The sequence below is a fragment of the Rhincodon typus genome, chromosome 15 (assembly GCF_021869965.1).
Source record: "Rhincodon typus isolate 14 chromosome 15, sRhiTyp1.1, whole genome shotgun sequence".
In the NCBI taxonomy this organism is placed as follows: Eukaryota; Metazoa; Chordata; class Chondrichthyes; order Orectolobiformes; family Rhincodontidae; genus Rhincodon; species Rhincodon typus.
The window spans coordinates 19,257,674-19,271,065 of record NC_063346.1 but is presented as its reverse complement, the minus strand read 5'-3'; the positions used below and the strand labels follow the sequence as shown (position 1 = coordinate 19,271,065).

Sequence of the window (13,392 nt, the reverse complement as noted above, 5' to 3'; positions counted from 1 at the left end):
CCTGCCTTATTAAAGCCATTGAACTTCTTTAATCCTGCTGGTGATATACTCACTCCTACCACTCATTTCTTCAGTTATTTTGAGCTGCACTTGTTTACTTTAAGGTGCTGGTCACTTCCTTAATCCATAGGAGCAACATTCCTCTTTATGGGCACTTACTGCACACAACATGACCTTCCGGGAAGCATGAGAGCTCTGGGGTTAGAAGAACTGCCTTTCCAAATCAGGTATACATCTTTCTGCTTGCTGAACTCAGTGATCAACACTGCAACCATTCATCCCTTCTTAGGGTCCCTTGAAACAAGGATCCAAAAACTGACAGGTGCAGGTCACCTTTGTGCTTTACTCAGGAAACCTGGAAACATGATACTAATGCTGCAGCTTAGTTGAGAAACCACAGGATAGCCCATTTCATGAACTATCAGGTTCATGCATGTCGCTGATCAATAAGAGGATATGTCTGTCCTTTATCACGATTGGTGTTTTACTTGAATCTTTGTTTCTTGTTTCCCGATGTTCAAATGCAATGTTTAGCATCGCGTTTGGAAACAGTGTGGTTGTACCAAAAGTAATGCTGTAGAAAATTTGTGATGACTTTTTCTCAATAGGGACCAGGATCAAACTGTGGAAAGATCTGTTCTTTCTGCAGTTATCTTTGTTGCATCCTGTTGATATATTGCCTAATATGTATGGGGTGGGGGGTGTAAAGGCACTTCATATGATATCTATCACAGTAAATTAGCAGTTATTTCTTATTTTAGTTATCAGTTATGTCTTGGGGGAAACAATGGTATTTGGTAATGAGTGTATCTGGATTAGAAAGGAAGATGATCATGTGGCCTCTATGACTGATAGTTATTTCTTACTATTTATTTTGACTTGTCGGTTTAAAGCTAAAAATGCTTATAATGTAATATCTTGTTTTTTTTTGTGCCTTGGCTCCTCAGCTAGACCTTTTAAAGGAACACAGTATTTCAGGCTTACCTTGCTGTTTATTGCAGAATCAAACCAGGCAGCTTGCCACATTTGTCAGCAGTCATTAGTTAAGAGGGTGGACATGTTTCTGTGTGGCAACATATGAAGTCAATTTCACATCTGTACCATGTGGCAACTGTGCACATACCAATGACACTGCATTTGCTGCAGGAAAACAGCCATGTCTCAAAGTCCAAGGGGAGTAGTCCTCAGTTAAGTCTGGGAAGACATGCTTCACTCTTGGGATACAGGCACAGTAAGTCAAAGGCAGTCTCCAATATCACTCCAGAGGCTTGGACACAGTCAGCAGGTGAGGGTCAGGGGTATGTACCTCTACAATCCAGAAATAGGTCACAGTCAGCCTTGTGGGTCCTGTGCAGTCAGCCTGGGGAGTCTTGGGAAGATAATTGGGAGCTGTAGAGTCAGGGGTCTGATCACACATCGCTTGGGGATGTCCAGCTAAGTTGTTCAAGGAGATAGCCCATCATCAGTCCTGGGGATCCATCCACTAAAGGTCAAGGTGGGAGAGTGGGGCTCTGTCATCAGGACCCAGTACTGTGAAAGGGAGACTGGGGATTGTAGGGTTTTGAATCAATGCTGGGATGCAGAAAGGAATGCAATGGTGAAAGGGAGCAACTTATAAGGTGGGGGGAAAGAGTGATAAAGAGGATGGGAGAGAAAGGGATAATGCAGGAAATGAAGCTATTGACAGTAAGCAGCACTTTGGCTTCCATGGTGTCATTCACTACTGGATTTGGCATGTTTACTTTGGCTTGCCTAGGGCTATGTGTGGAAAATGGGCAGATTAATCTGGCACACTGTGGTCCATCAACTTCTCTGGTTCAGTGCCTGCAATATGGTTCCAGTTTTGGCCTGGGTTAATGTGCTGTCTGGGTTATAAGTATGGAGTAGGAATGCCCAGTCTCCATCTGGATTTATTTTAGTGAAATGCTTTCTTTATTTGTTTGGAATAATTCAGATCACAATTGATGGACCCTTCACTAAAATTAATTATTTTATGCCTCACAGCTTGGTGTAGGAAGCAATAAAATTAAATGCTTCAACCTCTCCTAGGAACAAATGCTTCTTGTTATTTTAACAACTCCTGTACTGACTCTGACCACATGACCTCCTTTGAGGTCATTTTCCGCTCTTCCAATCACAAGGCTGCCATGTTAGGGAGGCACATCTGAATACAGGTTGTAACAGCGATGGTACCCCAGTTGGGTAAAGGTGTAGTTAGAATTGAATGCTGTATGCAGAATCATCAGGAAAAGTGATTTCTTGTAGACACATTACAGTAAGGTTTTTGAAAGCTTTGAACTCTTAACAAGGTGATGTAAATCTTTATCCTTCATTGTAAACATTTGTTAGCTGAGAAGCTAACTCTTTACTGAGTGAATTGGACTATGCTTTTAGACATAAAAACAATTCTGAAGGGTTTGAGAGATAAGAATGGACTGGAAAGTCATGACATATTTGACTGGAGTATAGAAGCTTCGGGGGTTGACCTTACTGAGGTTCATGAAATCATGACAGGCATACATTAAGTGAATGACGAGGGTCTTTTCCTGAGGGTGGAGGACTTCAAAATTAGGGGGCATACTTTTAGGGTGAGGGGAGAAAGATTTATAAAGAACATGAGGGTCAAGTTTTTTACACTAGTTCGTGTGTGGAATGAACTGCCAGAGGAAGTCGTGGATGCAGTTACAGTTCCAACATTAAAAGACATTTGGATAAGTTCATGAATAGGAAGTGTTTGGAGGGATATGGGCCAAGCATAGGCAGGTGGGACTTGTTTATTTTGTGTACGTGGTTAGCATGGACAGGTTGGACCGAAGGGTCTGTTTCCATGACTCTATCCATCTATGAAGGCTTAGATGGATTCCATAGTGGACTTGGAGAAGTGCAAAAGCGATGGCGATGGGCTAGGCCACCAGGAATGGATTCTTAACATGTGTGGATTCACTAAGGTGTAGAAGCTGAGCCTGAGACTCACTGAGGAGTAACTGCCGTTGCCTTCCATCCTGTTGTAAATAACAAATGTGCAATGATGAAAATAGCTACAACCACACCTGGAGTGGGCAGCATATGTTTTTCATTCTGTGAGAGAGGGACCTTCAATTTTGAGTGACGTGTGGCCTTTCAGAGAGCAATAGAATGACTCAGACTCCCAACACTGCAGTTGAAACATACCTGGGAGTTATACATGCTGTGTGAGCCTGGATATTAGCCTGCTGAATGCTGTTCACATCCTTGTCCTAAGCTTCATGACCATATCATGAAGTGTAATGAATGAATCCCACCAATGCCTGTGATGCAGTAGCAGTGTGCAATAACCTGGAAAGATTTCGTCTGGTTGTTGAAGCAGTAATCACCTGCCATTTACCCATTTCCTGCACACGGTGCAGGAGCTGCTCACTTCACACCTTGGACCATTGAACACCATGGAGCTCAGGATCGGTGGGCCTTGTACGTTCAGTGTTGCAGTTGTGGCTAAACAGAGGCTCTCACACAAAGCATGACCTTGACAGTTTAGCTGGTATTTCTGTCCAGGGGTCCCAGACTGGCCAAGTACATCCTGCGCAGAGGGAGGGGCACCCTCCTTGGCTTGAACTCCCACAGAGGGTGCAGATGGAAGGCTGGGCCGCCTCAGTGCACTGAAAGGAGATTCTAGGGGGCCCGTATATAGTTCATCATTCAGCTGGGTGCTCACTGGCACTCCTTGTGAACAGACATCGGAAGTCAAAGTCCCTCATCTCAGTGTTGCATTGGCATTCCTACTGAATGATGGAGTGAAGGTCAGTGTGTGGGCTCTGAGACTGCTCAATCCTAGTCTCCCTGCAGGTGCCAATGCTCATAGCAGGATCATAACCATATTGCTGCAGTTCTGAAACCTTTGTACCAGATTATCCAGTATCCCTGACAAACCTTCCTGCTGCTCCTCTATCTCCTTGTGTGTCTGGAAGAAGCCCCCAAATGCCAACATTAACTGGTCGTTTCCTGCCTGGGGCTGAGCCTAGCCTCTGGCAGTCCTACAAGAACTTCTTCATTGGCCAGCTGTGAAGATGTAACACAGAAATATCATCCAGCAGTTGCTCCAGATTCTAATCTCAATAAAATACTTGCCGAGATGTCAGTGTCTGAGCTGGTGGAGGGCGCAGGAAGCATCTGTGCTCTCTTTCTCAGAGGTGGACAAGGGGAATATCTTTCGGTGCTGTCCTCTTGACCTTTATCAACAAGCTGCTCGTAACTGCAGGAGACAAAAGAAAGTAAGTGTTCATTGGAAGTTGTGGCATGGCAATACCATCCATAGTGGGGATAATGGGAGGCTAGCACAACAATGAACAATGCTTCTTATTTAGTTTTTGGGACTTGGAAGTTCCTACATCTCCACAGGAGTGATCCTGGTCTTTGCCCTCCAGGGTCAAGATCATCCTCTGGTATGGGGCGAGGTAACAAATATCAGCACCCCACCACCCATCCTGGCTCTTTTGACCATATTTATGGGCCTTTTTTTTCTTATGGAGGGGCTAGGTCAGGTGAAAGTAGGTGGCATTTACCCTGGCAAAGTGGAGAAGGGCATTGATCTTCTTTCAGCATTGAGTGTATCCCTGGACCATGGAGATTGCACTGACCTGGATGGAAATAATCGAACAGGCTGGCAGGGTCTGTGATTTGGTCTCCTCAGTTGGTTCTGTATAAAGAGAGCATCTCTCCATTGCACTACCTTATCCATACAGCAAAGCTCCTGTTTCCCCTTTGTCTGCCATATTCAGAGTAAGTGTCTCCAATTGTGCGGGGAAGCTCTAGCTGCCAGCTCTCGACTTTTGAAGTATGGCACCAGAGCACGGGATATGCCAGCACTAATGAGTACTTCTAGCTATGGCGGCTGGAAGAACCGGGCTAGCTATGGTAAAAAGAGTGTCAGAGGGACATGGTGATTGCACAAGGAAAGTCATTAGGCCTTGCACAGAGAAACCTTCCATGAATGGAATGAAAATTATACTTAGCTGATTTCTGGTAAGATTCAGCACAAGAATTTTATTCTATTTTCAACTTATACTTGCATCAACTTATACTTAGATCTGATCTGATTTTGTATCAGAAAATTAAGTGACAGTAGCATATTCTTGGCATGGAAGCTTGATTCTCAAATAAGTTTTTAAAAAATATTGAGTGCCTATGGAATTGTATGCTTTAAAGGTAACATGGTGGCTACAAATTCATGGAGATCCATGTTAACTTAATTTAAACATTGATTCACAAGGTTGATATTGTGCTGTGCAATGCAATGCCTTGCCTTGGGAACTCATCAAGACTCATTTCAATGATGACCCTTTACATGCGCCAGTAACTTTTGTGTTTGTTCTGAGGTTGGATACAGGCTGTAGATGAATTAAAGGCAAAAGCTAAATCAGAACAAATTGTCATCCTTTTCAATTTCACTCTGACAGTATTGGAACTGTGTTAAGGCCTATTACTAAGTGGTATGCAGTTACCGGGTACATGCATCCTTTTCATTGCTTTATAAACCACTTTAAAAAAAGAACAGGATTGATTTTCAGGTAGCTGAAGAGAATGCCATAGTGTTTGTGCTCAGCAGTAAGTTGTTCTGACTTTATGTATTTTTCACATAGTGTATATATCTTTAACGCTGTGGACATTTTAAATAAGTCACAGATGTGAGGAGATGGTGATGTCGTGGTAATGTCACTAAACTCGTAACCCAGAACCCTAAGTTAATGTTCTGGGAGTGTGGGTCTGAATCCCACATGGCAAATCGTAAAATTTGATTTCACTAAAAAAATTTGGAATTAAAAAGCAAGTCAAATGGTAACCATGTAAACACTGTCAATTGTTGTAAAATCCCATCTGGTTCACTGATGTCCTTTAAGGAAGGAAATCTGTCATCCTTATGTGGTTTGACCTGCACGTGACTCCAGACCCAAAGCAATGTGACTGACTCCAATTAATATCTGGGCAAATAGAGCTGAGTGATCGATTAATCTTAAAAGAAGAGTTGAGAGTGATTTATTTTTGCTACACGGTAATGTTAAGAAATATATAAACTCCTAGGAACAGGAGGGGGCTTGTACATCAACTTTGTTTCACAATTCTTTTAGATCTGAACCTCAACTCAATTTACACTATCGAATGAAAGTCTGCTGACTAGATTGTGAAGTCTTTTTTTGTTTGGTTGGCATCAATTATCTATCGAATAATGTTCTTGAAACAATCCTTATAGAAATCCTTTGCAACAATTGACAACTTTAGGCTGGCATTATGCAAGAAAAAGTTTGAAAATCTGTTTCCAATCCCTCTATGAGCATGAAGGGTGCTTAAGAAGATGTTTAGCACGCTTGCCTTCATTGCTCAGATCTTTGCGTAAAGGAGTTGGGACGTCAGGTTGACTTTGTACATGATGGTTTTGAGGCCTTTTCTGGAGTACTGTGTCCAGTCCTGTTTGCCGTGTTAGAACACAGAACAGTACAGCATGGGAATGGGCCCTTTGGCCCACAACGTTGTGCCGAACACGATGCCAAATTGAACTTATCCCTTCTGCCTGTCCTTCGTCCGTATCTCTCCATTCCTTGCATATTTATATATTTATCTAAAAGTCCCTTAAATGCCCTTATCATATCTTCCTCCATCACTGCCCCTGGCAGCATGTTCCAGGCTCCTATCACTATGCAAAACAAAGAAATCTTGCCCTTCACATCTCCTTTGAACTCTCCCCCTCTCACCTTAAATGCATGCCCCCTTGTGTTAGAAATTTCAACTCTGGGGGACAAAAATTTCTGACCATCAACCCTATCAATGCATTCCGTAATTTTATAAAATTCTATCAAGTCTCCCCTCAGCCTCCGCTGCTCCAGAGAAAACAAGCTGAGTTTTTCTAGCCTCTCCTTATAGCTCATACCCTATAATCCAGGTAGCATCCTGGTAAACATCATGTGTGCCTTGTCCAAAGCCTCCACATCCTTCCCATATTTGGCAAATAGAATTGAAGACAGTACTGTAAGTATGGCCTAACCAAAGTCTTATAAAGCTGCAACATGATATTCTGACTCTTGTAGTCAATTCCCTGACCAATAAAGGCAAGCATGCCATCCACCACCTTATCTACTTGTGTGACCGCTCTCAGGGAGTTACAGACGTTGAACCCCAAGATCTGTTTGCACACCAGTGCTGTTTAGGGTCCTGCCATTAGCTGTATACTTATCCTTAACATTTGATCTCCCAAAGTGCTGCACGTCGCATTTACCTGGACTAAACTCCATCTGCCATTTCTCTGCCCATATCTGCAACTGATCTATATTCCACTGTATCTTTTGACAACCTTCTACACTTTTTCCACAGTGTCATCTGAAAACTTACTAACTCACCCATCTACATTTTCATCCAAGTCATTTATATATATCACGAACAGCAGAGATCCTAGTGTGGATCACTGGGGAACACCACTAGTCATGGACATCCAGCCTGTTATCAGAAGGATATTATTAAGCTGAAGAGAGTTCAGAAACAAATTCCCAAGATGTTGTGGGATGAGGGTTTGAGATATAAAAATAAACTGGAAAGACTGGGACTTTTTTCAATGGAGGTTGAGGGGAGACCTTATTGAGGTTTATAAAATCGTGAGGGGCATGGACAAGGTGAATGACAAGGGTCTTTTCCCTCGGGTGGTGGAGTTCAAAACCAGGGAGCATATTTTTAAGGTAGAAGGAGAAAGAATTATAAATCATATGAGAGTTAGCTTTTGTGCACAAGGAGTGGTTCATGTGTGGAATGAACTGCGAGAGAAATTGGTGGATGCAGGTACTGTTACAATGTTTGAAAGACATTTGGGTAAGTACATGAACAGGAAAGGTTTGGAGGAATATGGGCCAAGCACAGGCAGGTGGGACTAGTTTAGTTGGGGAACATGGTCGGCATGGACTAGCTGGACTGAAAGGTGTGTTTCCATGCTGTATGATTCTGTGTGGACTCCAGTTCAAGGGAATGTGATTTTTGCTGATTTTATGATTTTTGCAAATGACGTACAATTTGTCCTTTTTTTTTCAAACAATGTCCTTTAGAAATTAGCTTACATTGAGTCCAAACCTTGCTTATCAGCCTAAGTAGAAGAAGTATGGCATCTAACATTTTACAACTAGTATGCCACCCTAAAAGTGTGTAAATTAATAAGGAGAGTTTGTGAATTTTTGGAGTTCCTATACATTATTTCAGCCAACCCATTGACAATAACTGGTTAAGCTTTCTTAATAAATATCTCAAGTTTCAGTTAGCCAGTCAAATCTATCTTCAAACTTCACACTGAGGCTTGAATGCATAACTCAGGGCATTATACGAGGGAGTGCCATATTTTCAGAGGTTCTGCTTTTCAGAGGCTGTACTTGTAGATATGAAAGATTCCATGGGATGAAGGAGAATAAGGGAATTTTCCTGGGAGTCCCTCAACTAAGACCACCCAAGCAGGATGAAGATCATGCATCTAACTCATTCACAAATTGACCATTGTCTGCCGACGTAACAAGTGATAACATTTCACAAGTAATCAACAGCTGTTCAGTGCTTTGGGATATGATTGGCACTATGTAAATACAAGTTATTTTGTTTGTTAGATTTGTCAAAAAAACAGGAATTTCTGCAGAATTATTAGTAGATGTGTTGCTCATACCAAAAAATGATTTGTGGCATTCTACATTGGGAGTTAGAATTTGGTGTGGATTCAGTAAATAGGATTAAATTTAATCAGAACGCAGATGGAAGTCAGTTCCCATTTAAAATTTCTATCCTTTTAAAATTATTGTATACTTTTTAAATAGGAGAACAATATAGAGTACAGTTTCTTGCAACGTGCAGTTCTCTTACATTGCTGGCAGAAGTGATGGTGGGAGGTTGCAATTGAAATGTCACTAGTTATAATCAGTTTCTGTTATAAATGTGAAGTTTATGTGAATAAAAGGTTTTTAATATAAATTATGCTGCAGGATTTCAAGGCATCCACAATTTCTTTAGTGTTTTCTCCTCAAAATGTCTCGAGTAATTCTTTTCAAGAATTTCTTTTTTTAAAAAATCATTGTTAAAAGCTTCTTTTGTGCCATTTTAAATTCCTTCGTAGCCTCCTCAACTGACTTGTTATTTCCAAAGAACGTTTCTCTAGGTAGTAAAAAGGAAAATTGGCTGTAGATTCTTACATCAATATTCATCATGGAACAGTACAAAGAGGGGGAAGTCTCAATAAAAGAAATTAATGGGGTGAGGTTTGAAAAGTTAAATCTACTTTTGGGAGAAAATTGAAGTGTTTTCTAAGTTGTACAGGATGGCTAATGTGCGCAAATGAGTAGTGTCGTTAGGTGCACTTCCAAAGCATCTTGTTGGGTCAGAGTGGACAGAGCCAGAGTCAAAGAGCATAGTGCTGCTGATGCTAGCAATCTGAAGTAAAACCAGAAGGGGCTGGAGGGGAGTAAACACTCACAGGTTAGGCCACACTTGTGTGTAAGAGAAACCGTTAATATTTCAGGTCTGTGACCTTTCATTGTAACTGTGATAAGTTAGAAATGTAAAATGGTTCGAGCAAAGGGTGAGTAGGACAAAACCAGAGGAATTTTGAGTGTGCAACACAACAGTGTGTTCAATGCAATTACTTAATTGGAGTAAAGCATAAGATATCTGCCTTACAGGGTAAATGCCTCATGGTAGAAGTCACATAATTATAGCAGACTAAGCACATATTTCTACATGTTTTTTATATGAAAAATAAGAAAAAGCTATGCATTATCATATACATTTTCAGTTATCCAAATACAAACTGTATACACTACTGATCTCTTGCCTTAGCAATTCATTGTTTCCATCAGCCTCTAAATGCACTGTACATGTAGTCCTTAAAGCAGAAATAAAAATAGAAATTGCTGGAAAAGCTCAGCAGGTCTAGCAGCATCTGTGGAGAGAAATCAGAGTTAACATTTCGGGCCAAGTGACCTGAGTTCTGAGGAAAGGTCACTCGAGCCAAAACATTAACTCTGATTTCTGTCCACAGATGCTGCCAGACCTGCTGAGCTTTTCCAACATTTTCTCTTTTTGTTTCTGATTTGCAGCATCCGCAGTTCTTTGGGATTTTATTTCGTCATTAACTCATACTGGTCTCTTCATGGTACGTGTGCAATGTGCACCAATTATGAAATGTGACGTATCCAACAAATCTTTGCACTGCTTCTGCATCTGTTGGCTGCTGCATCGTTGCTAGAGCTCTCACTTCTTCAGCATCCACATGAGTCCTTTCTTAACATAAGAGCCAAATGCTGGAAATCTGAAATAAAAACAAAAAGTGCTCGACAAACTCAGCACGTTTGGTTGCATCGGTGGCAGCAAAACAGACTTTATGTTTAAAGTTCAATGTGACTGTTATTCAGAATTTTCATGAATTGTTATTTTTCTTCTTCAACTTCAGGTTGACCTGGAGAACTCCAAGTGCTCTCAGTAGATTTTGATCATGATCAGCAGGTTGTGCCTTTGCATCCATAAACTAGCAGCTTATCGGCTGCATCTTACACTCCAGGAAAATTGTTAACGTTCTTGTCATCTGGAGCAGTGCAAATGCCGAACAGCATGTGCAACCGTCTACATTTCCCAAAGTGTATCCAGAATGTGGTCAGAAAGCTGCTGCTTTTATTTAGCTTCACTTACCAGGTCCTGTGCATTAAGGGTGGTAAAGATTTTTGCCTTTGCAAATTCTAGCAGAATTCTGTTAATGGTTGGCATGGGGGAGTGAGATTCCTTCGGGGTTTCATTTAAATTCTTTGGGTCAATGCACACTCTCACCTTTTCAGGTTGTTTCACTGCTACCATGCTGCTAATCCATTGTGTAGGAATTATCACTTTCTTAATTACTTCCTTTTTCCAGTGTTTCCATCTTGCCTTTCAGGCTGGCCATAAAGAAAGCTTGAGCTGATACTGAATTGATCTTGTATTCTCATCAGCTTCAGGATGATTTTCTCCTGGAAGATGTTCTAACTCCATAAATGCATCGATGTGCTCCATGACCAAACGTTTAGTGTGCTGCAACATGCTAAATCTCTTTCGGCACATTGAGGATTACCAGTCCAAGCTATAGACTTACTCTGGCTGAGATGAGTGGTATTTCTTTAAAGCCTATGATGTGGAATTCTAGATCCTTGTTCATGTTATTTGAAATGGCCCTACAGAGTTATCTGTCCTCTCAGTACAAGTATGGTGCTATCATAAAGCCTCAGTTTTACTTCTAAGGGCTTCTTTTCTGGATTGTTGCCTTGAGTCACTTTGCCTTTAAGTTTGTGCTGTACAAGAAGCATCAGTGTCTATAATCTCCTCCTGCAGTCTTTGTTCCAAAAGTCACAACCATGTTTTGCCTATCAAATTGACTGGAGCAAATTGTTGTATAGAGATTCCCAGTAATGTTTAACCATTATCTCTCCTGTGGCCACATGTTTGTTGTGCTTCTCCTTTGCCATATACTTGTGTGCAAAATAATTCAGGTTCCTGCAGTGAGAACACTACTTTTCCCATGTTGGACATGACCTCTCCTCTTTTGTATGATACCTACTGCAGCACTCATATCTGACCCTCTGTGGTTGTTCTGTCCCATGTCCCAGGAGTATCTGTCAGTATAATGTAAGATCTGATTTTGTTCTACCATGAATATTCTCTCTCTGTTGATTCAGCACTTCTGGACAAGTCAATTACTCTCCTGAGTGTAAGTTAATCTTCACTCAAGAGGTGTATTTTCACCTTGATCCCTTATTTTGAGTACAATGCTGTCTCTAATTAGCTCATCCTTTAATTGTGAAAATTCACAAGTTTCTGCAGGCTTCGTTAATGATGTTATATCTTGATCATTGGATTTTTTTTTCACTTTGCTCCTTAGTATTGAATATGCACCATTCATACATATTGTTCACTTGGGGCTCCAAGTACGCCTTCAAAGCTTTTAATATTTCTGGCAGGTACTTTTTCTGCTCTTCAGAGATTTAGGACGGAATAAATTTTGAAAGCATCTGTTCCCAACAGTGATAAAAGTGTAGCAGTCTGTACTTGTTCCGGTTTGCTCAACAAATTCATAACCATTGAATAATTTTGCCATTCTTCAAAGAAGAATTCCCAGTTTTGTCTCCTATCCCCCAACCATTTGAACAGCAGCCTGCTAGGGGAGAAGCTGCATCCATTCTCTCTTAACAAATTATTTCCCTGTGATTTTTCACATGTTCATTTTTTTTCTTAGTGGCAGCTTACAGCTATGCAGCTGTGCTTTACATTTCAGCTCTGGACATTGACCACTTCTGAAACCATATGTGTTCAACACAAGGACTTCATTGAAGTAATGTGTAAAATGTCTCTTGACAGTGTGTGTCTCTTGCTATGGCAGACTAGAACAGATGTTTGTCATGACAGCCCTTAAAACCAAACAAAAAGGAAGGTATGTGATTGGGTGGAAGATAAGAGAGCAGGAACAATATCTCCTCTTTCAGTTAGGCACTTTCTAGTTTTCAGGCCTCAACATTGAATTCTACTCTTTCAGGATGTAAGCTCTGACTCTATTTTGTTTACTTTTCTCTGCTTGTTTCCTTTCCATTCTCTTTCTGTCAGTAGATTACTTGTTGTTGGGACATACTTTCTTCTTTGTTTCTGGTCTTGGCCCTTCACCATTTCCTTTTGGCCCTGGAAGATTTTTCTGTCATTCAATCTCCCAACCGATCACAGAAGTTCCTTTTGTTCCTGTCCCACCTGTGGCAATGCGAGATCTATGTGAGTGAACAACAACAGGCTTTCATGATTGATTTAATGGTGAAACAGCCCTGATGGTCTGAATGGCTTGCTCCTGTTCCTATGTACCTACGACATGACTAACTTTGTACATGCCCAGTAGCTTAACCCAGAGTAAATGTACAACTCCCTTACTTTACTGGAGTAACTACTCCAACACAAAAATGGCCGCAGCAATGTACAGAGGGGGCCGGTGATATTGGCTGACTGTGACAGGCTTCAGGATTTGTCTAAGCATGCACTACTGATATCAGCAAATTCTGTGTGCAGTGATGTCAGCACCACTGCATGCACAGACTGACTTACCTTTATCTGCATTCCCAACACCACCATCATCATCACTGCCCCTCCTTATCTAGGGTAGGGACAAGGAGAGAGTGGTTGCTCAGAAGAAGGGGAAGCCTTGATATGATCACACTGTGGCAATTCTGGCTCTGCGATGTTTGTGACAGCTGCTCCTGTTGCTGGGTGATGATGTCTCATTGCAATTGTGTTCCTACGCATTTACCTTTGTTGCCCTACCTGGGCTGTAATGCACAATTAAATGCAGCCTCATTCTATGCCACCCACCTCTTGCTGAAAACTGAACGTTTCTAACAAAATGTCGGA

The 13,392-nt window shown here is 41.4% G+C and overlaps 1 protein-coding gene across 1 annotated transcript in view; it reads left to right on the top strand.

Annotated features, from left to right (window-relative positions):
• Positions 1-13,392, top strand: part of cdh13 (cadherin 13, H-cadherin (heart)) — a 1,009,596-nt gene that overhangs the window by 398,730 nt on the left and 597,474 nt on the right. The window lies entirely within an intron of this gene.